This window comes from Pseudophryne corroboree, unplaced genomic scaffold (genome assembly GCF_028390025.1).
Source record: "Pseudophryne corroboree isolate aPseCor3 unplaced genomic scaffold, aPseCor3.hap2 scaffold_1085, whole genome shotgun sequence".
In the NCBI taxonomy this organism is placed as follows: Eukaryota; Metazoa; Chordata; class Amphibia; order Anura; family Myobatrachidae; genus Pseudophryne; species Pseudophryne corroboree.
The window spans coordinates 130,430-156,710 of NW_026967711.1; the positions used below are offsets into that span (position 1 = coordinate 130,430).

General features: G+C 42.3%; 4 non-coding genes across 4 annotated transcripts; all 4 read left to right on the plus strand.

Annotated features, from left to right (window-relative positions):
* Positions 1-436: 436 nt before the first annotated feature.
* Positions 437-510, plus strand: TRNAS-ACU (transfer RNA serine (anticodon ACU)). Its single transcript has one exon. It is a non-coding gene; the product is annotated as a tRNA-Ser (tRNA).
* Positions 511-5,742: 5,232 nt separating this feature from the next.
* On the plus strand, positions 5,743-5,816 carry TRNAY-AUA (transfer RNA tyrosine (anticodon AUA)). Its single transcript has one exon. It is a non-coding gene; the product is annotated as a tRNA-Tyr (tRNA).
* A 1,073-nt stretch (positions 5,817-6,889) lies between these two features.
* On the plus strand, positions 6,890-6,963 carry TRNAS-ACU (transfer RNA serine (anticodon ACU)). The gene has a single exon. It is a non-coding gene; the product is annotated as a tRNA-Ser (tRNA).
* Positions 6,964-19,600: 12,637 nt separating this feature from the next.
* TRNAN-AUU (transfer RNA asparagine (anticodon AUU)) lies at positions 19,601-19,674 on the plus strand. The gene has a single exon. It is a non-coding gene; the product is annotated as a tRNA-Asn (tRNA).
* The last annotated feature ends 6,607 nt before the right edge of the window (positions 19,675-26,281 follow it).

Consider the following 26,281-nt stretch of genomic DNA (forward strand, 5'->3'; position numbering starts at 1 on the left):
GGCATTGGCTAAGGATCATCGGCAGGATTCGGCGGAAATTATGGCTGTAGTGCCTCACTAGCCACTGACCTCACCGCACGCCACTGTGGGACAGATGTAACATGCAGAGAGAGGTAGATTTGGGAGGGGGAATGTCCTAGCATAACTGTTAATTGCAGTGTAATACTGTAATTCAGCTGTGCAGCATTTGTGGCTAAATGTCAAAGAAGCCAGTATTTACCCTGCATGCAAAACAATAAATGTATTTGAACATACCTCCTGCAAGAGATCCTGAAGCACTCACTCATCATGGGAAAGTACCAATGTGTTTCTTCGTTGGTTGATTTAAGAAAATTCTTACAAAAACTCTCCAGATTATTGACTTTTTAAAGTTTTTCTAGGAAACGTTCTAGATTAATGCTTATTAGCCTTTGTCAGTATGTACTTTTTGCAAAGTGTCTCTGTGGTGCAATCGGTTAGTGTGTCTGGCTACTAACCAAAAGGTTGGTGGTTCAATCCCACCCAGGGACATGATTGACATTGTGATCAGGTTTTGGTGATATTTAAGTAGACAAGTCAAAATTTCAAACCCCCTCTTTTGGTGTAGGGTACCTGGCCTTCTCTGATGTAATCGGAGTTAGATTTGATTCAGTGATTTTATAAAAAACAGCTAGGAAGCACAATTTAGCAATGGGTTGCAGAGAAAAAAATATGCTGGTAGAAAAATCCAATTGAGTGATTAAACAGCTCTTCATTTTCTGCCTTTATTTTTATGCTAACAAATTTGTTCTCTGAAAAGTGTCCACAAAGCCAAGTCTCTGATTAACACCTTTGTAAGGATGGTTTTTCACCTATTACTAAATTAAACTTGCTTCATTGGAAAGGCAGCAAGATGCATCCTCATTTCAATGTCTACTGAAATAATACAGGTTGACACCAGGAAACATTAACGCCACTGCATCCTTGCTGCTTTCTCATGTAGAAGTCTGTTTTATGTGAAAACAAGGTGACATGTAATTAGCACACAGGTAAGGAATTAAGAAAATCTTTATTTAAGGGTGAAGATGTTTCTCACAAAATCGTTGCCCCAATGCATCATTGAAATTCAAGCTGGAAAGATGATTTTAATATATCACTTGTACATTTTGTATTGCTCTTCTGGTGACAATGTAGTTTGTTTTTGTCAATTACCCTTTTAATAATAGGGTAAAGAAAATTAAGTGGATTTTTTAAAGAAAACTATACTGTCAATATACTATTAAAACAAATTAAAATGGTAAAAGTTATTGTACTTTAAGTAAAAATAAAAGAGCAAAAATATCAATCCCAGTTTTGATTACTTAAATTAACAAAAAAAAAATGCATATAGCAAAGGATAGTTTCAATTAGAGATGAGCGCCTGAAATTTTTCGGGTTTTGTGTTTTGGTTTTGGGTTCGGTTCCGCGGCCGTGTTTTGGGTTCGACCGCGTTTTGGCAAAACCTCACCGAAATTTTTTTGTCGGATTCGGGTGTGTTTTGGATTCGGGTGTTTTTTTTCAAAAAACCCTAAAAAAACAGCTTAAATCATAGAATTTGGGGGTCATTTTGATCCCATATTATTATTAACCTCAAAAACCATAATTTCCACTCATTTTCAGTCTATTCTGAATACCTCACACCTCACAATATTATTTTTAGTCCTAAAATTTGCACCAAGGTCGCTGGATGACTAAGCTAAGCGACACTAGTGGCCGACACAAACACCTGGCCCATCTAGGAGTGGCACTGCAGTGTCACGCAGGATGTCCCTTCCAAAAAACCCTCCCCAATCAGCACATGATGCAAAGAAAAAAAGAGGTGCAATGAGGTAGCTGACTGTGTGAGTAAGATAAGCGACCCTAGTGGCCGACACAAACACCGGGCCCATTTAGGAGTGGCACTGCAGTGTCACGCAGGATGTCCCTTCCAAAAAACCCTCCCCAATCAGCACATGACGCAAAGAAAAAAAGAGGCGCAATGAGGTAGCTGACTGTGTGAGTAAGATTAGCGACCCTAGTGGCCGACACAAACACCGGGCCCATTTAGGAGTGGCATTGCAGTGTCACGCAGGATGTCCCTTCCAAAAAACCCTCCCCAATCAGCACATGACGCAAAGAAAAAAAGAGGCGCAATGAGGTAGCTGACTGTGTGAGTAAGATTAGCGACCCTAGTGGCCGACACAAACACCGGGCCCATTTAGGAGTGGCACTGCAGTGTCACGCAGGATGTCCCTTCCAAAAAACCCTCCCCAATCAGCACATGACGCAAAGAAAAAAAGAGGCGCAATGAGGTAGCTGACTGTGTGAGTAAGATTAGCGACCCTAGTGGCCGACACAAACACCGGGCCCATTTAGGAGTGGCACTGCAGTGTCACGCAGGATGTCCCTTCCAAAAAACCTTCCCCAATCAGCACATGACGCAAAGAAAAAAAGAGGCGCAATGAGGTAGCTGACTGTGTGAGTAAGATTAGCGACCCTAGTGGCCGACACAAACACCGGGCCCATTTAGGAGTGGCACTGCAGTGTCACGCAGGATGTCCCTTCCAAAAAACCCTCCCCAATCAGCACATGACGCAAAGAAAAAAAGAGGCGCAATGAGGTAGCTGACTGTGTGAGTAAGATTAGCGACCCTAGTGGCCGACACAAACACCGGGCCCATTTAGGAGTGGCACTGCAGTGTCACGCAGGATGTCCCTTCCAAAAAACCCTCCCCAATCAGCACATGACGCAAAGAAAAAAAGAGGCGCAATGAGGTAGCTGACTGTGTGAGTAAGATTAGCGACCCTAGTGGCCGACACAAACACCGGGCCCATTTAGGAGTGGCACTGCAGTGTCACGCAGGATGTCCCTTCCAAAAAACCCTCCCCAATCAGCACATGACGCAAAGAAAAAAAGAGGCGCAATGAGGTAGCTGACTGTGTGAGTAAGATTAGCGACCCTAGTGGCAGACACAAACACCGGGCCCATTTAGGAGTGGCACTGCAGTGTCACGCAGGATGTCCCTTCCAAAAAACCCTCCCCAATCAGCACATGACGCAAAGAAAAAAAGAGGCGCAATGAGGTAGCTGACTGTGTGAGTAAGATTAGCGACCCTAGTGGCCGACACAAACACCGGGCCCATTTAGGAGTGGCACTGCAGTGTCACGCAGGATGTCCCTTCTAAAAAACCCTCCCCAAACAGCACATGACGCAAAGAAAAACAAAAGAAAAAAGAGGTGCAAGATGGAATTGTCCTTGGGCCCTCCCACCCACCCTTATGTTGTATAAACAAAACAGGACATGCACACTTTAACCAACCCATCATTTCAGTGACAGGGTCTGCCACACGACTGTGACTGATATGACGGGTTGGTTTGGACCCCCCCCCAAAAAAGAAGCAATTAATCTCTCCTTGCACAAACTGGCTCTACAGAGGCAAGATGTCCACCTCATCATCACCCTCCGATATATCACCGTGTACATCCCCCTCCTCACAGATTATCAATTCGTCCCCACTGTAAACCACCATCTCAGCTCCCTGTGTACTTTGTGGATACAATTGCTGCTGTGTAGGGTACCTGGCCTTCTCTGATGTAATCAGAGTTAGATTTGATTCAGTGATTTTATAAAAACAGCTAGGAAGCACAATTTAGCAGTGGGTTGCAGAGAAAAAGAAATATGCTGGCAAAAAAAATCCAATTGAGTGATTAAACAGCTCTTAATTTTCTGGCTTTATTTTTATGCTAACAAATTTGTTCTCTGAAAAGTGTCCACAAAGCCAAGTCTCTGATTAACACCTTTGTAAGGATGGTTTTTAACCTATTACTAAATTAAACTTGCTTCATTGGAAAGGCAGCAAGATGCATCCTCATTTCAATGTCTACTGAAATAATACAGGTTGACACCAGGAAACATTAACGCCACTGCATCCTTGCTGCTTTCTCATGTGGAAGTCTGTTTAATGTGAAAACAAGGTGATATCTAATTAGCACACAGGTAAGGAATTAAGAAAATCTTTATTTAAGGGTGAAAATGTTTCTCACAAAATCGTTGCCCCAATGCATCATTGAAATTCAAGCTGGAAAGATGATTTTAATATATCACTTGTACATTTTGTATTGCTCTTCTGGTGACAATGTAGTTTGTTTTTGTCAATTACCATTTTAATAATAGGGTAAAGAAAATTAAGTGGATTTTTGAAAGAAAACAATACTGTCAATATACTATTAAAACAAATTAAAATGGTAAAAGTTATTGTACTTTAAGTAAAAATAAAAGAGCCAAAATATCAATCCCAGTTTTGGATTACTTAAATTAACAAAAAAAAAATGCATATAGCAGAGGATAGTTTCAATCTGCCTACCGCTGGGTTATGGGCCCAGCATGCTTCTATTGCTGTACTCTGCTGCACATGTAAGTGCAAGAGATCCTGAAGCACTCACTCATCATGGGAAAGTACCAATGTGTTTCTTCGTTGGTTGATGGAAGAAACATTTTACAAAAACTCTCCAGATTATTGACTTTTTAAAGTTTTTCTAGGAAACGTTTTAGATGAATGCTTATTAGCCTTTGTCAGTAAGGACTTTTGCAAAGTGTCTTTGTGGCGCATTCAGTTAGTGTGCACGGCTATTAACCAAAAGGTTGGTGGTTCAATCCCACCCAGGGACGTAATTGACCTTGTTATCAGATTTTGGTGATCTTTAAGTAGACAAGTCAAAATTTCAAATCCCCCTGTTCTGGTGTAGGGTACCTGGCCTTCTCTGATGTAATCAGAGTTAGATTTGATTCAGTGATTTTATAAAAACAGCTAGGAAGCACAATTTAGCAGTGGGTTGCAGAGAAAAAGAAATATGCTGGCAAAAAAAATCCAATTGAGTGATTAAACAGCTCTTAATTTTCTGGCTTTATTTTTATGCTAACAAATTTGTTCTCTGAAAAGTGTCCACAAAGCCAAGTCTCTGATTAACACCTTTGTAAGGATGGTTTTTAACCTATTACTAAATTAAACTTGCTTCATTGGAAAGGCAGCAAGATGCATCCTCATTTCAATGTCTACTGAAATAATACAGGTTGACACCAGGAAACATTAACGCCACTGCATCCTTGCTGCTTTCTCATGTGGAAGTCTGTTTAATGTGAAAACAAGGTGATATCTAATTAGCACACAGGTAAGGAATTAAGAAAATCTTTATTTAAGGGTGAAAATGTTTCTCACAAAATCGTTGCCCCAATGCATCATTGAAATTCAAGCTGGAAAGATGATTTTAATATATCACTTGTACATTTTGTATTGCTCTTCTGGTGACAATGTAGTTTGTTTTTGTCAATTACCATTTTAATAATAGGGTAAAGAAAATTAAGTGGATTTTTGAAAGAAAACAATACTGTCAATATACTATTAAAACAAATTAAAATGGTAAAAGTTATTGTACTGTAAGTAAAAATAAAAGAGCCAACATATCAATCCCAGTTTTGGATTACTTTAATTAACAAAAAAAAAATGCATATAGCAGAGGATAGTTTCAATCTGCCTACCTCTGGGTTATGTGCCCAGCATGCTTCCATTGCTGTACTCTGCTGCACATGTAAGTGCAATAGATCCTGAAGCACTCACTCATCATGGGAAAGTACCAATGTGTTTCTTCGTTGGTTGATGGAAGAAACATCTTACAAAAACTCTCCAGATTATTGACTTTTTAAAGTTTTTCTAGGAAACCTTTTATATGAATGCTTATTAGCCTTTGTCAGTATGTACTTTTGCAAAGTGTCTCTGTGGCGCAATCAGTTAGTGTGTATGGCTATAAACCAAAAGGTTGGTGGTTCAATCCCACCCAGGGACGTAATTGACCTTGTTATCAGATTTTGGTGATCTTTAAGTAGACAAGTCAAAATTTCAACCCCCCTCTTATGGTGTAGGGTACCTGGCCTTCTCTGATGTAATCAGAGTTAGATTTGATTTAGTGATTTTATAAAACAGCTAGGAAGCACAATTTAGCAGTGGGTTACAGAGAAAAAGAAATATGCTGGCAAAAAAAATCCAATTGAGTGATTAAACAGCTCTTCATTTTCTGGCTTTATTTTTATGCTAACAAATTTGTTCTCTGAAAAGTGTCCACAAAGCCAAGTCTCTGATTAACACCTTTGTAAGGATGGTTTTTCACCTATTACTAAATTAAACTTGCTTCATTGGAAAGGCAGCAAGATGCATCCTCATTTCAATGTCTACTGAAATAATACAGGTTGACACCAGGAAACATTAACGCCACGTGGAAGTCTGTTTAATGTGAAAACAAGGTGATATCTAATTAGCACACAGGTAAGGAATTAAGAAAATCTTTATTTAAGGGTGAAAATGTTTCTCACAAAATCGTTGCCCCAATGCATCATTGAAATTCAAGCTGGAAAGATGATTTTAATATATCACTTGTACATTTTGTATTGCTCTTCTGGTGACAATGTAGTTTGTTTTTGTCAATTACCATTTTAATAATAGGGTAAAGAAAATTAAGTGGATTTTTAAAAGAAAACAATACTTTCAATATACTATTAAAACAAATTAAAATGGTAAAAGTTATTGTACTTTAATGAAAAATAAAAGAGCAAAAATATCAATCCCAGTTTTGGATTACTTTAATTAACAAAAAAAATGCATATAGCAGAGGATAGTTTTAATCTGCCTACCTCTGGGTTATGGGCCCAGCATGCTTCCATTGCAGTACTCTGCTGCACATGTAAGTGCAAGAGATCCTGAAGCACTCACTCATCATGGGAAAGTACCAATGTGTTTCTTCGTTGGTTGATTTAAGAAAATTCTTACAAAAACTCTCCAGATTATTGACTTTTTAAAGTTTTTCTAGGAAACGTTCTAGATTAATGCTTATTAGCCTTTGTCAGTATGTACTTTTTGCAAAGTGTCTCTGTGGTGCAATCGGTTAGTGTGTCTGGCTACTAACCAAAAGGTTGGTGGTTCAATCCCACCCAGGGACATGATTGACATTGTGATCAGGTTTTGGTGATATTTAAGTAGACAAGTCAAAATTTCAAACCCCCTCTTTTGGTGTAGGGTACCTGGCCTTCTCTGATGTAATCGGAGTTAGATTTGATTCAGTGATTTTATAAAAAAACAGCTAGGAAGCACAATTTAGCAATGGGTTGCAGAGAAAAAAATATGCTGGTAGAAAAATCCAATTGAGTGATTAAACAGCTCTTCATTTTCTGCCTTTATTTTTATGCTAACAAATTTGTTCTCTGAAAAGTGTCCACAAAGCCAAGTCTCTGATTAACACCTTTGTAAGGATGGTTTTTCACCTATTACTAAATTAAACTTGCTTCATTGGAAAGGCAGCAAGATGCATCCTCATTTCAATGTCTACTGAAATAATACAGGTTGACACCAGGAAACATTAACGCCACTGCATCCTTGCTGCTTTCTCATGTAGAAGTCTGTTTTATGTGAAAACAAGGTGACATGTAATTAGCACACAGGTAAGGAATTAAGAAAATCTTTATTTAAGGGTGAAGATGTTTCTCACAAAATCGTTGCCCCAATGCATCATTGAAATTCAAGCTGGAAAGATGATTTTAATATATCACTTGTACATTTTGTATTGCTCTTCTGGTGACAATGTAGTTTGTTTTTGTCAATTACCCTTTTAATAATAGGGTAAAGAAAATTAAGTGGATTTTTTAAAGAAAACTATACTGTCAATATACTATTAAAACAAATTAAAATGGTAAAAGTTATTGTACTTTAAGTAAAAATAAAAGAGCAAAAATATCAATCCCAGTTTTGATTACTTAAATTAACAAAAAAAAATGCATATAGCAAAGGATAGTTTCAATTAGAGATGAGCGCCTGAAATTTTTTGGGTTTTGTGTTTTGGTTTTGGGTTCGGTTCCGCGGCCGTGTTTTGGGTTCGACCGCGTTTTGGCAAAACCTCACCGAATTTTTTTTGTCGGATTCGGGTGTGTTTTGGATTCGGGTGTTTTTTTCAAAAAACCCTAAAAAAACAGCTTAAATCATAGAATTTGGGGGTCATTTTGATCCCATATTATTATTAACCTCAAAAACCATAATTTCCACTCATTTTCAGTCTATTCTGAATACCTCACACCTCACAATATTATTTTTAGTCCTAAAATTTGCACCAAGGTCGCTGGATGACTAAGCTAAGCGACACTAGTGGCCGACACAAACACCTGGCCCATCTAGGAGTGGCACTGCAGTGTCACGCAGGATGTCCCTTCCAAAAAACCCTCCCCAATCAGCACATGATGCAAAGAAAAAAAGAGGTGCAATGAGGTAGCTGACTGTGTGAGTAAGATAAGCGACCCTAGTGGCCGACACAAACACCGGGCCCATTTAGGAGTGGCACTGCAGTGTCACGCAGGATGTCCCTTCCAAAAAACCCTCCCCAATCAGCACATGATGCAAAGAAAAAAAGAGGCGCAATGAGGTAGCTGACTGTGTGAGTAAGATTAGCGACCCTAGTGGCCGACACAAACACCGGGCCCATTTAGGAGTGGCATTGCAGTGTCACGCAGGATGTCCCTTCCAAAAAACCCTCCCCAATCAGCACATGACGCAAAGAAAAAAAGAGGCGCAATGAGGTAGCTGACTGTGTGAGTAATATTAGCGACCCTAGTGGCCGACACAAACACCGGGCCCATTTAGGAGTGGCACTGCAGTGTCACGCAGGATGTCCCTTCCAAAAAACCCTCCCCAATCAGCACATGACGCAAAGAAAAAAAGAGGCGCAATGAGGTAGCTGACTGTGTGAGTAAGATTAGCGACCCTAGTGGCCGACACAAACACCGGGCCCATTTAGGAGTGGCACTGCAGTGTCACGCAGGATGTCCCTTCCAAAAAACCCTCCCCAATCAGCACATGACGCAAAGAAAAAAAGAGGCGCAATGAGGTAGCTGACTGTGTGAGTAAGATTAGCGACCCTAGTGGCCGACACAAACACCGGGCCCATTTAGGAGTGGCACTGCAGTGTCACGCAGGATGTCCCTTCCAAAAAACCCTCCCCAATCAGCACATGACGCAAAGAAAAAAAGAGGCGCAATGAGGTAGCTGACTGTGTGAGTAAGATTAGCGACCCTAGTGGCCGACACAAACACCGGGCCCATTTAGGAGTGGCACTGCAGTGTCACGCAGGATGTCCCTTCCAAAAAACCCTCCCCAATCAGCACATGACGCAAAGAAAAAAAGAGGCGCAATGAGGTAGCTGACTGTGTGAGTAAGATTAGCGACCCTAGTGGCCGACACAAACACCGGGCCCATTTAGGAGTGGCACTGCAGTGTCACGCAGGATGTCCCTTCCAAAAAACCCTCCCCAATCAGCACATGACGCAAAGAAAAAAAGAGGCGCAATGAGGTAGCTTACTGTGTGAGTAAGATTAGCGACCCTAGTGGCCGACACAAACACCGGGCCCATTTAGGAGTGGCACTGCAGTGTCACGCAGGATGTCCCTTCCAAAAAACCCTCCCCAATCAGCACATGACGCAAAGAAAAAAAGAGGCGCAATGAGGTAGCTGACTGTGTGAGTAAGATTAGCGACCCTAGTGGCCGACACAAACACCGGGCCCATTTAGGAGTGGCACTGCAGTGTCACGCAGGATGTCCCTTCCAAAAAACCCTCCCCAATCAGCACATGACGCAAAGAAAAAAAGAGGCGCAATGAGGTAGCTGACTGTGTGAGTAAGATTAGCGACCCTAGTGGCCGACACAAACACCGGGCCCATTTAGGAGTGGCACTGCAGTGTCACGCAGGATGTCCCTTCTAAAAAACCCTCCCCAAACAGCACATGACGCAAAGAAAAATAAAAGAAAAAAGAGGTGCAAGATGGAATTGTCCTTGGGCCCTCCCACCCACCCTTATGTTGTATAAACAAAACAGGACATGCACACTTTAACCAACCCATCATTTCAGTGACAGGGTCTGCCACACGACTGTGACTGATATGACGGGTTGGTTTGGACCCCCCCCAAAAAAGAAGCAATTAATCTCTCCTTGCACAAACTGGCTCTACAGAGGCAAGATGTCCACCTCATCATCACCCTCCGATATATCACCGTGTACATCCCCCTCCTCACAGATTATCAATTCGTCCCCACTGTAAACCACCATCTCAGCTCCCTGTGTACTTTGTGGAGGCAATTGCTGCTGGTCAATGTCTCCGCGGAGGAATTGATTATAATTCATTTTAATGAACATCATCTTCTCCACATTTTCTGGATGTAACCTCGTACGCCGATTGCTGACAAGGTGAGCGGCGGCACTAAACACTCTTTCGGAGTACACACTTGTGGGAGGGCAACTTAGGTAGAATAAAGCCAGTTTGTGCAATGGCCTCCAAATTGCCTCTTTTTCCTGCCAGTATAAGTATGGACTGTGTGACGTGCCTACTTGGATGCGGTCACTCATATAATCCTCCACCATTCTTTCAATGGTGAGAGAATCATATGCAGTGACAGTAGACGACATGTCCGTAATCGTTGTCAGGTCCTTCAGTCCGGACCAGATGTCAGCATCAGCAGTCGCTCCAGACTGCCCTGCATCACCGCCAGCGGGTGGGCTCGGAATTCTGAGCCTTTTCCTCGCACCCCCAGTTGCGGGAGAATGTGAAGGAGGAGATGTTGACAGGTCGCGTTCCGCTTGACTTGACAATTTTCTCACCAGCAGGTCTTTCAACCCCAGCAGACTTGTGTCTGCCGGAAAGAGAGATCCAAGGTAGGCTTTAAATCTAGGATCGAGCACGGTGGCCAAAATGTAGTGCTCTGATTTCAACAGATTGACCACCCGTGAATCCTTGTTAAGCGAATTAAGGGCTCCATCCACAAGTCCCACATGCCTAGCGGAATCGCTCCGTGTTAGCTCCTCCTTCAATGTCTCCAGCTTCTTCTGCAAAAGCCTGATGAGGGGAATGACCTGACTCAGGCTGGCAGTGTCTGAACTGACTTCACGTGTGGCAAGTTCAAAGGGCATCAGAACCTTGCACAACGTTGAAATCATTCTCCACTGCACTTGAGACAGGTGCATTCCACCTCCTATATCGTGCTCAATTGTATAGGCTTGAATGGCCTTTTGCTGCTCCTCCAACCTCTGAAGCATATAGAGGGTTGAATTCCACCTCGTTACCACTTCTTGCTTCAGATGATGGCAGGGCAGGTTCAGTAGTTTTTGGTGGTGCTCCAGTCTTCTGTACGTGGTGCCTGTACGCCGAAAGTGTCCCGCAATTTTTCTGGCCACCGACAGCATCTCTTGCACGCCCCTGTCGTTTTTTAAATAATTCTGCACCACCAAATTCAAGGTATGTGCAAAACATGGGACGTGCTGGAATTTGCCCATATTTAATGCACACACAATATTGCTGGCGTTGTCCGATGCCACAAATCCACAGGAGAGTCCAATTGGGGTAAGCCATTCCGCGATGATCTTCCTCAGTTGCCGTAAGAGGTTTTCAGCTGTGTGCGTATTCTGGAAACGGGTGATACAAAGCGTAGCCTGCCTAGGAAAGAGTTGGCGTTTGCGAGATGCTGCTACTGGTGCCGCCGCTGCTGTTCTTGCGGCGGGAGTCCATACATCTACCCAGTGGGCTGTCACAGTCATATAGTCCTGACCCTGCCCTGCTCCACTTGTCCACATGTCCGTGGTTAAGTGGACATTGGGTACAACTGCATTTTTTATGACACTGGTGAGTCTTTTTCTGAGGTCTGTGTACATTTTCGGTATCGCCTGCCTAGAGAAGTGGAACCTAGATGGTATTTGGTAACGGGGGCACACTGCCTCAATAAATTGTCTAGTTCCCTGTGAACTAACGGCGGATACCGGACGCACGTCTAACACCAACATAGTTGTCAAGGCCTCAGTTATCCGCTTTGCAGCAGGATGACTGCTGTGATATTTCATCTTCCTCGCAAAGGACTGTTGAACAGTCAATTGCTTACTGGAAGTAGTACAAGTGGGCTTACGACTTCCCCTCTGGGATGACCATCGACTCCCAGCAGCAACAACAGCAGCGCCAGCAGCAGTAGGCGTTACACGCAAGGATGCATCGGAGGAATCCCAGGCAGGAGAGGACTCGTCAGAATTGCCAGTGACATGGCCTGCAGGACTATTGGCATTCCTGGGGAAGGAGGAAATTGACACTGAGGGAGTTGGTGGGGTGGTTTGCGTGAGCTTGGTTACAAGAGGAAGGGATTTACTGGTCAGTGGACTGCTTCCGCTGTCACCCAAAGTTTTTGAACTTGTCACTGACTTATTATGAATGCGCTGCAGGTGACGTATAAGGGAGGATGTTCCGAGGTGGTTAACGTCCTTACCCCTACTTATTACAGCTTGACAAAGGGAACACACGGCTTGACACCTGTTGTCCGCATTTCTGTTGAAATAGTTCCACACCGAAGAGCTGATTTTTTTGGTATTTTCACCAGGCATGTCAACGGCCATATTCCTCCCACGGACAACAGGTGTCTCCCCGGGTGCCTGACTTAAACAAACCACCTCACCATCAGAATCCTCCTGGTCAATTTCCTCCCCAGCGCCAGCAACACCCATATCCTCCTCATCCTGGTGTACTTCAACACTGACATCTTCAATCTGACTATCAGGAACTGGACTGCGGGTGCTCCTTCCAGCACTTGCAGGGGGCGTGCAAATGGTGGAAGGCGCATGCTCTTCACGTCCAGTGTTGGGAAGGTCAGGCATCGCAACCGACACAATTGGACTCTCCTTGTGGATTTGGGATTTCGAAGAACGCACAGTTCTTTGCGGTGCTACTGCTTTTGCCAGCTTGAGTCTTTTCATTTTTCTAGCGAGAGGCTGAGTGCCTCCATCCTCATGTGAAGCTGAACCACTAGCCATGAACATAGGCCAGGGCCTCAGCCGTTCCTTGCCACTCCGTGTGGTAAATGGCATATTGGCAAGTTTACGCTTCTCCTCCGACAATTTTATTTTAGGTTTTGGAGTCCTTTTTTTACTGATATTTGGTGTTTTGGATTTGACATGCTCTGTACTATGACATTGGGCATCGGCCTTGGCAGACGACGTTGCTGGCATTTCATCGTCTCGGCCATGACTAGTGGCAGCAGCTTCAGCACGAGGTGGAAGTGGATCTTGATCTTTCCCTAATTTTGGAACCTCAACATTTTTGTTCTCCATATTTTAATAGGCACAACTAAAAGGCACCTCAGGTAAACAATGGAGATGGATGGATACTAGTATACAATTATGGACGGACTGCCGAGTGCCGACACAGAGGTAGCTACAGCCGTGAACTACCGTACTGTGTCTGCTGCTAATATAGACTGGTTGATAAAGAGATGTCGTAGTATGTATGTATGAAGAAGAAAGAAAAAAAAACCACGGTTAGGTGGTATACAATTATGGACGGACTGCCGAGTGCCGACACAGAGGTAGCCACAGCCGTGAACTACCGTACTGTACTGTGTCTGCTGCTAATATAGACTGGTTGATAAAGAGATGTCGTAGTATGTATGTATAAAGAAGAAAGAAAAAAAAAACACGGTTAGGTGGTATACAATTATGGACGGACTGCCGAGTGCCGACACAGAGGTAGCCACAGCCGTGAACTACCGTACTGTACTGTGTCTGCTGCTAATATAGACTGGTTGATAAAGAGATGTCGTAGTATGTATGTATGAAGAAGAAAGAAAAAAAAAACACGGTTAGGTGGTATACAATTATGGACGGACTGCCGAGTTCCGACACAGAGGTAGCCACAGCCGTGAACTACCGTACTGTACTGTGTCTGCTGCTAATATAGACTGGTTGATAAAGAGATGTAGTAGTATGTATGTATAAAGAAGAAAGAAAAAAAAACCACGGGTAGGTGGTATACAATTATGGATGGACTGCCGAGTGCCGACACAGAGGTAGCTACAGCCGTGAACTACCGTACTGTGTCTGCTGCGACTGGATGATAAATAATGATATAAAAAATATATATATATCACTACTGCAGCCGGACAGGTATATATATTATATAATGACGGACCTGCTGGACACTGTCTGTCAGCAGAATGAGTTTTTTATAGAATAAAAAAAAAAACACCACACAAGTGAAGTCACACGACGAGTGTTTAACTTTTTCAGGCAATCACAATATAGTATACTACTAACTATACTGGTGGTCAGTGTGGTCAGGTCACTGGTCAGTCACACTGGCAGTGGCACTCCTGCAGCAAAAGTGTGCACTGTTTAATTTTAATATAATATGTACTCCTGGCTCCTGCTATAACCTATAACTGGCACTGCAGTGCTCCCCAGTCTCCCCCACAATTATAAGCTGTGTGAGCTGAGCACAGTCAGATATATAATATATATATACATAGATGATGCAGCACACTGGGCTGAGCAGTGCACACAGATATGGTATGTGACTGTCTTGTACTCCTGGCTCCTGCTATAACCTATAACTGGCACTGCAGTGCTCCCCAGTCTCCCCCACAATTATAAGCTGTGTGAGCTGAGCACAGTCAGATATATATACATAGATGATGCAGGCATGCAGCACACTGGGCTGAGCAGTGCACACAGATATGGTATGTGACTCAGTCACTGTGTGTACCGTTTTTTTCAGGCAGAGAACGGATATATTAAATAAAACAACTGCACTGCTGGTGGTCACTGTGGTCAGTCACTAAACTCTGCACTCTCTTCTACAGTATCAGCCTCAGGTCAATCTCTCTCTCTCTCTCCTAATCTAAATGGAGAGGACGCCAGCCACGTCCTCTCCCTATCAATCTCAATGCACGTGTGAAAATGGCGGCGACGCGCGGCTCCTTATATAGAATCCGAGTCTCGCGAGAATCCTTCAGCGTCATGATGACGTTCGGGCGCGCTCGGGTTAACCGAGCAAGGCGGGAAGATCCGAGTCGCTCGGACCCGTGAAAAAAAACATGAAGTTCGTGCGGGTTCGGATTCAGAGAAACCGAACCCGCTCATCTCTACTATAAACCAAAAGGTTGGTGGTTCAATCCCACCCAGGGACGTAATTGACCTTGTTATCAGATTTTGGTGATCTTTAAGTAGACAAGTCAAAATTTCAAACCCCCTCTTATGGTGTAGGGTACCTGGCCTTCTCTGATGTAATCAGAGTTAGATTTGATTCAGTGATTTTATAAAAACAGCTAGGAAGCACAATTTAGCAGTGGGTTGCAGAGAAAAAGAAATATGCTGGCAAAAAAATCCAATTGAGTGATTAAACAGCTCTTCATTTTCTGGCTTTATTTTTATGCTAACAAATTTGTTCTCTGAAAAGTGTCCACAAAGCCAAGTCTCTGATTAACACCTTTGTAAGGATGGTTTTTCACCTATTACTAAATTAAACTTGCTTCATTGGAAAGGCAGCAAGATGCATCCTCATTTCAATGTCTACTGAAATAATACAGGTTGACACCAGGAAACATTAACGCCACTGCATCCTTGCTGCTTTCTCATGTGGAAGTCTGTTTAATGTGAAAACAAGGTGATATCTAATTAGCACACAGGTAAGGAATTAAGAAAATCTTTATTTAAGGGTGAAAATGATTCTCACAAAATCGTTGCCCCAATGCATCATTGAAATTCAAGCTGGAAAGATGATTTTAATATATCACTTGTACATTTTGTATTGCTCTTCTGGTGACAATGTAGTTTGTTTTTGTCAATTACCATTTTAATAATAGGGTAAAGAAAATTAAGTGGATTTTTAAAAGAAAACAATACTTTCAATATACTATTAAAACAAATTAAAATGGTAAAAGTTATTGTACTTTAATGAAAAATAAAAGAGCAAAAATATCAATCCCAGTTTTGGATTACTTTAATTAACAAAAAAAATGCATATAGCAGAGGATAGTTTTAATCTGCCTACCTCTGGGTTATGGGCCCAGCATGCTTCCATTGCAATACTCTGCTGCACATGTAAGTGCAAGAGATCCTGAAGCACTCACTCATCATGGGAAAGTACCAATGTGTTTCTTCGTTGGTGGATGGAAGAAACATCTTACAAAAACTCTCCAGATTATTGACTTTTTAAAGTTTTTCTAGGAAACGTTTTAGATGAATGCTTATTAGCCTTTGTCAGTATGTACTTTTGCAAAGTGTCTCTGTGGCGCAATCAGTTAGTGTGTACGGCTATAAACCAAAAGGTTGGTGGTTCAATCCCACCCAGGGACGTAATTGACCTTGTTATCAGATTTTGGTGATCTTTAAGTAGACAAGTCAAAATTTCAAATCCCTTCTTATGGTGTAGGGTACCTGGCCTTCTCTGATGTAATCAGAGTTAGATTTGATTCAGTGATTTTATAAAAACAGCTAGGAAGCACAATTTAGCAATGGGTTGCAGAGAACAAAAATATGCTGGCAGAAAAATCCAATTGAGTGATTAAACAGCTCTTCATTTTCAGCCTTTATTTTTATGCTAACAAATTTGTTCTCTAAAAAGTGTCCACAAAGCCAAGTCTCTGATTAACACCTTTGTAGGGATGGTTTTTCACCTATAACTAAATTAAACTTGCTTCATTGGAAAGGCAGCAAGATGCATCCTCATTTCAATTTCTACTGAAATAATACAGGTTGACACCAGGAAACATTAACGCCACTGCATCCTTGCTGCTTTCTCATGTGGAAGTCTGTTTAATGTGAAAACAAGGTGATATCTAATTAGCACACAGGTAAGGAATTAAGAAAATCTTTATTTAAGGGTGAAGATGTTTCTCACAAAATCGTTGCCCCAATGCATCATTGAAATTCAAGCTGGAAAGATGATTTTAATATATCACTTGTACATTTTGTATTGCTCTTCTGGTGACAATGTAGTTTGTTTTTGTCAATTACCCTTTTAATAATAGGGTAAAGAAAATTAAGTGGATTTTTTAAAGAAAACTATACTGTCAATATACTATTAAAACAAATTAAAATGGTAAAAGTTATTGTACTTTAAGTAAAAATAAAAGAGCAAAAATATCAATCCCAGTTTTGATTACTTAAATTAACAAAAAAAAATGCATATAGCAAAGGATAGTTTCAATCTGCCTACCTCTGGGTTATGGGCCCAGCATGCTTCCATTGCAGTACTCTGCTGCACATGTAAGTGCAAGAGATCCTGAAGCACTCAGTCATCATGGGAAAGTACCAATGTGTTTCTTCGTTGGTTGATGGAAGAAACATCTTACAAAAACTCTCCAGATTATTGACTTTTTAAAGTTTTTCTAGGAAACGTTCTAGATGTATGCTTATTAGACTTTGTCAGTATGTACTTTTTGCAAAGTGTCTCTGTGGCGCAATCGGTTAGTGTGTCTGGCTACTAACCAAAAGGTTGGTGGTTCAATTCCAACCAGGGACGTAATTGACCTTGTTATCAGATTTTGGTGATCTTTAAGTAGACAAGTCAAAATTTCAAACCCCCTGTTATGGTGTAGGGTACCTGGCCTTCTCTGATGTAATCAGAGTTAGATTTGATTCAGTGATTTTATAAAAACAGCTAGGAAGCACACTTTAGCAGTGGGTTGCAGAGAAAAAGAAATATGCTGGCAAAAAAAATCCAATTGAGTGATTAAACAGCTCTTCATTTTCTGGCTTTATTTTTATGCTAACAAATTTGTTCTTTGAAAAGTGTCCACAAAGCCAAGTCTCTGATTAACACCTTTGTAGGGATGGTTTTTCACCTATTACTAAATTAAACTTGCTTCATTGGAAAGGCAGCAAGATACATCCTCATTTCAATGTCTACTGAAATAATACAGGTTGACACCAGGAAACATTAACGCCACTGTGTCCTTGCTGCTTTCTCATGTGGAAGTCTGTTTAATGTGAAAACAAGGTGATATCTAATTAGCACACAGGTAAGGAATTAAGAAAATCTTTATTTAAGGGTGAAGATGTTTCTCACAAAATCGTTGCCCCAATGCATCATTGAAATTCAAGCTGGAAAGATGATTTTAATATATCACTTGTACATTTTGTATTGCTCTTCTGGTGACAATGTAGTTTGTTTTTGTCAATTACCATTTTAATAAAAGGGTAAAGAAAATTAAGTGGATTTTTGAAAGAAAACAATACTGTCAATATACTATTAAAACAAATTAAAATGGTAAAAGTTATTGTACTTTAAGTAAAAATAAAAGAGCCAAAATATCAATCCCAGTTTTGGATTACTTTAATTAACAAAAAAAATGCATATAGCAGAGGATAGTTTCAATCTGCCTACCGCTGGGTTATGGGCCCAGCATGCTTCCATTGCAGTACTCTGCTGCACATGTAAGTGCAAGAGATCATGAAGCACTCACTCATCATGGGAAAGTACCAATGTGTTTCTTCGTTGGTTGATGGAAGAAACATCTTACAAAAACTCTCCAGATTATTGACTTTTTAAAGTTATTCTAGGAAACGTTTTAGATGAATGCTTATTAGCCTTTGTCAGTATGGACTTTTGCAAAGTGTCACTGTGGCGCAATCAGTTAGTGTGCACGGCTATTAACCAAAAGGTTGGTGGTTCAATCCCACCCAGGGACGTAATTGACCTTGTTATCAGATTTTGGTGATCTTTAAGTAGACAAGTCAAAATTTCAAACCCCCTCTTATGGTGTAGGGTACCTGGCCTTCTCTGATGTAATCAGAGTTAGATTTGATTCAGTGATTTTATAAAAACAGATAGGAAGCACAATTTAGCAGTGGGTTGCAGAGAAAAAGAAATATGCTGGCAAAAAAAAACCAATTGAGTGATTTAAACAGCTCTTCATTTTCTGGCTTTATTTTTATGCTAACAAATTTGTTCTCTGAAAAGTGTCCACAAAGCCAAGTCTCTGATTAACACCTTTGTAGGGATGGTTTTTCACCTATTACTAAATTAAACTTGCTTCATTGGAAAGGCAGCAAGATGCATCTTCATTTCAATGTCTACTGAAATAATACAGGTTGACACCAGGAAACATTACCGCCACTGCATCCTTGCTGCTTTCTCATGTAGAAGTCTGTTTAATGTGAAAACAAGGTGATATCTAATTAGCACACAGGTAAGGGATTAAGAAAATCTTTATTTAAGGGTGAAAATGTTTCTCACAAAATCGTTGCCCCAATGCATCATTGAAATTCAAGCTGGAAAGATGATTTTAATATATCACTTGTACATTTTGTATTGCTCTTCTGGTGACAATGTAGTTTGTTTTTGTCAATTACCATTTTATTAATAGGGTAAAGAAAATTAAGTGGATTTTTTAAAGAAAACAATACTGTCAATATACTATTAAAACAAATTAAAATGGTAAAAGTTATTGTACTTTAAGTAAAAATAAAAGAACCAAAATATCAATCCCAGTTTTGGATTACTTTAATTAACAAAAAAAAAATGCATATAGCAGAGGATAGTTTCAATCTGCCTACCTCTGGGTTATGGGCCCAGCATGCTTCCATTGCAGTACTCTGCTGCACATGTAAGTGCAATAGATCATGAAGCACTCACTCATCATGGGAAAGTACCAATGTGTTTCTTCATTGGTTGATGGAAGAAACATCTTACAAAAACTCTCCAGATTATTGACTTTTTAAAGTTTTTCTAGGAAACGTTCTAGATAAATGCTTATTAGCCTTTGTCAGTATGTACTTTTTGCAAAGTGTCTCTGTGGCGCAATCGGTTAGTGTGTTTGGCTATTAACCAAAAGGTTGGTGGTTCAATCCCACCCAGGGATGTAATTGACCTTGTGATCAGATTTTGGTGATCTTTAAGTAGACAAGTCAAAATTTCAAACCCCCTGTTATGGTGTAGGGTACCTGGCCTTCTCTGATGTAATCAGAGTTAGATTTGATTCAGTGATTTTATAAAAACAGCTAGGAAGCACAATTTAGCAGTGGGTTGCAGAGAAAAAGAAATATGCTGGCAAAAAAATCCAATTGAGTGATTAAACAGCTCTTCATTTTCTGGCTTTACTTTTATGCTAACAAAGTTGTTCTCTGAAAAGTGTCCACAAAGCCAAGTCTCTGATTAACACCTTTGTAGGGATGGTTTTTCACCTATTACTAAATTAAACTTGCTTCATTGGAAAGGCAGCAAGAAACACTAGACTAATTGGAGGTGCGCCCTAAAGCAAATTACAATGTTAGGATTAGGGGGTTCGGAAAGACCTCTAGTGTATACTGTCACGATCCGGGTATCTGGACGCCATAACTTACCTTTCAGATGCCTCCTAAGGCTGGCTCAGCGCTCCAGGACCGGATCCCATCTGTTATTCTGATGTCCCCATTCCTGCCTCCTCTCCTGTCACTCTGAGACGCTGTCACAGCGGCGCCATGTTACATCTTGAATGGCATCTCCTGCGGCCTCCGCCGCCGTCCCTGAGTTTCTGCATGCAGGATGTCAGAGTGGCGCTTATGTCAGCCGCGGCCTCCGCTGTTGCCCGCGTGGTTCAAATGTGCACTCATCAGTCTGGCGTCTCCTGTTTACTGTTGCCGGCGCCGCCATTGCTGTTAAAGTTCCCACATGGATTATCAAACCAATCTTCCCTCCAAGTGTCTGCATGGGCGCAGCCATGTTGGATTCTGTCACCTGTTCATTTCCACCAATCCGCTGTTTCCATTGTAATCTGCATAATTGCCTAGCCAATCCCTTCCTTGCTGCAGGTATAAGTATTCTGTGCCTGAGCAAGGAAGGCGTCAGTGATTTGGTTGTCAAACCTAGTTCCAGTTTGTCTCTCTCCCGTGGTTGTTTTCCAGGTTCCAGTTACCATCTCCAAACCTCCACTAAAGAGACCCGCTCTAGTCTACCACCTGCGGTGCAGCCTGACTCTCCAGTCCTCTGGGACTCATCTGTTTCCAGTTACAGATTTACCTGCTTCCAGCCTAGCTTCCAGCAGAGATCAGCTCTTCTTAAAGTGCCGGTATCATTTCCGCAGATTACCACTCACCACCGGCACTATTATTTCACCGCTCTCAAACTCCATATATCAATCATATTTCATCGCTCTCAAGCTTCATTTATTATTTGGCTGGTTCCATCCAGCAATCCACTCCGTGCTTACATCAGTCTGGTTTCAGCCAGTACCCACAGCAGCCATTTTATCCACAGCAGCCCAGCTTTTCCTGGAACACCAGCTAGTATGATCCTGGGCTATCTCCATTGCTACAGTCGGGCCTGGTAAGGACTTTCCAACTAGAAGATAATAAGAACTGTCTCATACTACCAGAGCCCTGTGGTCCTTGTCCTCCTGTAGTACCCAGGAACTGTATTATTTCTCTGCTGATTTTATGTTTCTCTTTTATTACTGCTGTGATGCATGGAGTTTGTCAAAATAAACATCATTGACTTTTATCCTGGTTGTCGTGGGCACGCCTTCGGGCAATTCTTCTACATTTAACTTACATGTCCAGGGGTCTGATACAACCTCCCAGGTTCCACTACACCTCAGCCCCTACAACTGAGGCTGCCTCCAGTCAGCTCAGGCCCTCAGTTGTGACATATACACTGTATATACATTTTAAGATAGGAAGGTACAAATTACATATTCACATTGCATCTATGGGCTGGATTCAAATGTCCCTTTCCTCCCTCAATCGTGCCCGTCAGCAGCTATTCTATTCTATATAAGGAGCCACGAGTCGCCGCCATTTTCACTTGTGCATTGGAGATGATAGGGAGAGGACGTGCAGCGTTTTCTCAGTTTCTGTGTTCAGTGTGCTGCAAATATCTGTGCTCAGTGTGCTTGCAAATATCTGTGCTCAGTGTGCTGAAAATATCTACGTTCTCTGCCTGAAAAATGCTCCATATCTGTGCTGCATTGTATTATATAGTATGAGGACAGGGCAAAATTTTGCTGACCACCAGTATATAATATATAGCAGTACGGTACAGTAGGCCACTGCTCTACCTACCTCTGTGTCGTCAAGTATACTATCCATCCATACCTGTGGTGTATTTTAGTAGTTGTGCGCAGTATATATAGTAGGAGGACAGGGCAGAATTTTGCTGACCACCAGTATATAATATATAGCAATACGGTACAGTAGGCCACTGCTCTACCTACCTCTGTGTCGTCAAGTATACTATCCATCCATACCTGTGGTGTATTTTAGTAGTTGTGCGCACTATATATAGTAGGAGGACAGTGCAAAATTTTGCTGACCACCAGACTTCTACTTAAGTCCAATGGTGTAGGATGTGCAAAGCTGTTTGGCTGTGCATTTATTGATCTAAGCATGCATTTTTATCAAAGCGTGATAAAATTGACACATAACGCAGCGTTCAATCAGCGTTAATTTATCTTCAGCTGATATGGATTGTGAATTGACGTTTCTTCTCTTCTTGTCACCTACAGGTAATTACAATTGACTACAACCACCAATCTATTCTGCTGCACTATATCTATATATGCAAAGCTAATTCTGCTGGGTAATGCAAATTGAAACATTATTGCATAGTATGTGATTTTGAAGTACTTTTTTAAAGTTTTGAATGATATAGACCCAGTTTAATTTTTGTGGAATGCCTGGTTGTAGCTTTTAAGGTAATTTATTGCCTGGCATTTGAGGGGGTGGGGTGTGGTTACAGATTTAAATTATTGGTTTCACTTGTAATAGTCTTCTACTTAAGTCCAATGGTGTAGGCTGTGCAAAGCCATTTGGCTGTGCATTTATTGATCTAAGCGTGCATTTTTATAAAAGCGTGATAAAATTGACACATAACAGCAGTGTTCAATTAGCGTTCAATCGAAGTGAAAAAGAAGGAAAACAGAAGCACACCAATCTAACAAAACAAAGAAAACTGAAGAACTAATAACAAATGTGAGTCACTTACTCCTCAGATCACTCACCTCCTGATTGTTGCATCTGATTACATAGCACAGAACTACCTTACTTGGACATTTCATAAACCATCCATTTCACCTACAAATGCCTGTATCTGTATTATTGTAATTTTGTTTTTTAAGCACAGCTGCACCAATGCAATTTTACCTGCAAACACTTAAAACATCTAACATAATTACCATTGCTTCTTAAACCTCTCACAATCCTTTCATTTCTTACACTCCAAATACATTTCTGCACCCACTTTATCTACGCTTTTGACTCATTTCATACTAAATTGAGCCTACACTGCTTTTCTCACCTGCATTTCTACAATTCTTCTGCTCGGATTCCCTTACAGTCTCCTCTCCTACTTCCACTTTCCCTCAACCTATTTACCTTCTTAACACTATGTGAATGCTTTCTTATACTCCCCACATCACTCAGTGTCTACCTAATAATGTATCTTTATCCTTCCCCCCCCAGTCTCCTCCACCTCCTCCTCTGTCTCCCCTCCATCCCTCTGTTTCCTTCCCCCACCTTTCCTGTTACCCCACTTTCATTCACCTCTGCCCCATGGTCCTGCTACCCCACAACTCAGCCCTGCTCCCTCTCTCCCTTCCCTGTCACCTCCCCACACCCCCATCCACATCACACTGACCTCCCTCCCTGCCCACCTCCTGCAGTTTCCCCTCCTATCTCAGGCACCCGTACCATCACTACTCTCTCATCCCTGCCCTCAAAGTTAATCCCACCTCATCGCTACAGCAACCCTGAAAATCTAATTCACATCTCTCCCACAAACTCATACCCCCTATCCTGTGCCCTCTGGAATGCCAGATCCGTTTGTAACAAACTGGTCCCCACTCATGACCTTTTCATTTCCAACTCCCTACACCTACTAGCCATTACTGAAACTTGGATTACGCCCTCTGACACTACTTCTGCTGCTGCTCTCTCTGCTGGGGGCCTTACATTCACACACACCCCCCGACCTGGGGGTCGCCATGGGGGTGGTGTTGGGGTCCTTTTACCTTCTAGTTACTCCTACCAACTCATACCACCAGAACCATCCCTTATATTATCTACATTTGAGGTCCACTCCATATGTCTCTTCCAACCAGTCCATCTTAGAGTAGCTGTCATTTACCGCCCCCCTGGCACTGCTTCCAAATTCATCGACAACTTTGCTTCCTGGCTTCCTCACTTCCTCTCTTCTGACATTCCCACCATTATCCTAGGCGATTTCAACATCCCTATTGACATCCCCACACAATCCCCTGCCTCTAAACTCCTTAACCTCACCTCTTCACTTGGTCTCTCCCAGTGGACCTCCTCACCCTCCCATGTGAATGGGAGCTCACTGGATCTGGTCTTCACTCACCGCTGTGATATTTCTGATTTTTCAAACTCCCCATTTCCCCTCTCTGACCACCACCTGCTCTCCTTCAACCTATCTCTCTCGACTTCCCCATCTCAACCTCCTAAGGCTACCATCACTAAGCGTAACATTGAAGCTATTGACACCACATTCCTTTCCTCCCTGTTTGACTCACTTCTCTCTCCTATTCTCTCTCTCTCTCATGCCCTGAACAAGCCACTTCCACATACAATGCTTCCCTTACTTCTGCTCTTGACTCTGTTGCTCCACCAACCACTGTTCACCCTCGCAAATTAACACCTCAACCCTGGCACACCAAATGCACCAGATATCTGCAAAAATGCTCACGTACTGCTGAGCGACACTGGAGGAAATCACGCTCTAAGGCAGACTTCCTCCATTTCAAACTTATGCTCTCATCCTTCAGTGCTGCCCTTTCTCTTGCTAAACAGTCATACTTCAAGAACCTCATCTCCTCCCAGTCTTCCAACCCCCGGCGCCTCTTTGCCACTCTCAACTCACTCATCTGCCCACCTCCACCTCGTCTCCCTTCCTCACTCTCTGCTCTTGACTTTGCCACTTACTTCACATCCAAAATTGACTCCATATGTCAGGACATCACATCACACCAGACTATCAGTAACCAGCCTTCTCCCATCCCTTACCAACCCTCCCCATCCCTCGCACCAACTCTGTCATCTTTCTCCCATGCATCTGGAGAGGAAGTCATGGCCCTCATTCGTTCCTGTCCCCTCACCACCTCCCCACTTGACCCTATCCCCTCCCGCCTCCTCTGCCACATCTCTTCTTCTGCTTGTTCCCATCTTTCCCACCTTCTCAATCTCTCCCTCTCATCAGGCACTGTCCCCTCTGCCTTCAAGCACGCTCTCATCTCTCCTATTCTTAAAAAAACCTACCCTTGATCCAAACACTCTCTCCAACTACCGACCCATCTCTCTTCTCCCTTTTGCCTCCAAACTCCTTGAGCGTATTGTCTACAACCGCCTTACTTCCTTTCTTTCCTCACACTCACTGCTTGACCCATTCCAGTCTGGCTTCCGTCCTCTCCACTCCACTGAAACTGCCCTTACAAAAGTATGCAATGACCTCCATGCTGCTAAATCTAAGGGACACTACTCTCTACTTATTCTACTTGATCTCTCTGCTGCTTTTGACACTGTGGACCATCCTCTCCTACTGCAAATCCTTCACTCCATTGGTCTGCGTAACACTGCCCTCTCTTGGTTGTCGTCCTACCTTTCTGACCGTTCATTCTCTGTCTCCTCTCATGACTCCACCTCCCCCTCACTTCCACTAACTGTAGGGGTACCCCAAGGTTCTGTCCTTGGTCCTCTTCTCTCTTTATACGTCCTCACTAGGTAAGCTCATTAGTTCTTTTGGTTTCCAATATCATCTCTATGCTGATGACACTCAAATCTATCTTTCCTCTCCAGACCTCTCCCCTACTCTCCTCACTCGTATCTCCAACTGTCTCTCTGCTATCTCTTCCTGGATGTCCCAGCGCTTTCTTAAACTTAACATGTCTAAGACCGAGCTGATCATCTTCCCTCCCTCCCGCATAACCTCACCTCCTACAATCTCATTATCTATTGATGGCACTACTATCTCCTCTACCCCCCAAGTGCGCTGTCTTGGAGTAATCCTTGACTCCTCCCTCTCCTTCAAACCACACATTCAGCACCTCTCACAAACCTGCCGTTTTCATCTAAAAAATATTTCCAGGATCAGACCCTTTCTGACCCAGGATGCTACTAAGACTCTTATCCACTCACTGGTCATCTCCAGACTGGACTACTGTAATCTCCTCCTGACTGGCATTCCTGACAAATACCTCTCTCCACTCCAATCTATCCTCAATGCTGCTGCCCGGCTCATTTTCCTCACCAAATGCACTACGTCCACCTCTCCTCTCTTACTAGTCCTTCACTGGCTCCCCTTCCCCCTTCTCTGATCTTATCTCGCTTTACACTCCCACCGGTCCTCTTCGCTCTGCTAATGCACACCGACTCTCCTGCCTACGGATTACTTCCTCCCACTCCTACCTCCAAGATTTTTCACGTGCTGCACCACTTCTCTGGAATTCCCTACCTCTCCCCCTCAGACTCTCCACCTCTCTAC